Genomic DNA, 1608 nt, shown 5'->3' with positions numbered 1-1608 from the left:
ACACCATTACACCACCACCACCAGCCTGCACAGTGGTAACAAGGCATGATGGATCCATGTTCTCATTCTGTTTACGCCAAATTCTGACTCTACCATCTGAATGTCTCAACAGAAATCGAGACTCATCAGACCAGGCAACATTTTTCCAGTCTTCAACTGTCCAATTTTGGTGAGCTTGTGCAAATTGTAGCCTCTTTTTCCTAATTGTAGTGGAGATGAGTGGTACCCGGTGGGGTCTTCTGCTGTTGTAGCCCATCCGCCTCAAGGTTGTACGTGTTGTGGCTTCACAAATGCTTTGCTGCATACCTCGGTTGTAACGAGTGGTTATTTCAGTCAAAGTTGCTCTTCTATCAGCTTGAATCAGTCGGCCCATTGTCCTCTGACCTCTACTTTTTTTTTCTTACAAATATTTCCCAACATAAAACCAATGTCACTTGACAATAATTGATTTTTGACTTAAAATATAAAATATCAAATTGATCGAAATTTCAATGTACTGTTTGTAAATCAGTAATATGAGATAATTGGTCAGGGGTTTAAATACTTTTGCAAGGCACTGTATGTATTCAGCACTGCAAACTGAATTACTGAATTACTGAATCAAATCTCACGGTCATTAACTCTTTTCAAGCCTGAAGAAATTCCGTTTCCTTAATGTGTGTGCCTTCAAACCAGGGATAAACTTAGTTGCCTTTCATTGAACTGCATTTAGAGAAACAAAATCCATTTTGTAGTACAATGATCTACATTAAACTCACCACTCTACCTGAGATCATTTTACCAGTATCATTTTAACATTGCTTCCCTTGACTGAAATTGAATACTTTCCACTTCATATCCAAGCACTCTGTTAGCATTTTAATAGCTTCCCCACATTATCTAAAGGAACACTAGTAACTAACATTTTCTCCAATCTGGGCAGAAGGTAACCCAGAGACAACACAAATCCTCACTGACCTTTATGATCCATTCAGTGTCACAATAATCACCATACAGAAAGTGTGTGGCTAGCAGGGGACCAAGCATGTCAATCAGATGAGGCAGTTCTTCATTGCGCCCATTGGGAGCATCGATTTCACAATGTTTAGCTGTTCATGCTTACCATCAGATATAGCTCAATAATAATAATGATGGATGAATAAATACATTTTATAAATAGAGTTTACTCCTATATCCAAGAAAGCAAATTACATTGTATATAAATATAACTATGCACGTTGTATTACACTTCCCACCTTTTAAAAGATGTTTGATCCCAATTCTGGTTTAAAATGCTTTCTGCCATGTTAATTGGCTTCTTCTGGATACTTCCTGATAAACCACTTTGAATACCTTTTCAGAGAAATCTGCATTTTTCTGTATTTTTCAAAATGTGATGGTGATGGGACTTGCTGCCTTAATGTATAGTATGCTTTACAAAACAACTCTAATAATGATGTGAAAGGTGCTTAGTGAATTTAGTAGTGGCCAACATTTCTCCTCAATGGAGATCTTTTTTTTTTGCTTAATTTCCTGTTGCTCTTCCTGTTGGACCATTTGTAAGGTTACCAATTCATGCAAAATTTGTCAGAAAACTTATTAAAAATGTGCAACGCATTTGAGCCTCTA

The sequence above is a fragment of the Amia ocellicauda genome, chromosome 4 (assembly GCF_036373705.1).
Source record: "Amia ocellicauda isolate fAmiCal2 chromosome 4, fAmiCal2.hap1, whole genome shotgun sequence".
NCBI classification, from domain to species: Eukaryota; Metazoa; Chordata; class Actinopteri; order Amiiformes; family Amiidae; genus Amia; species Amia ocellicauda.
This window is presented reverse-complemented; position numbering follows the sequence as displayed.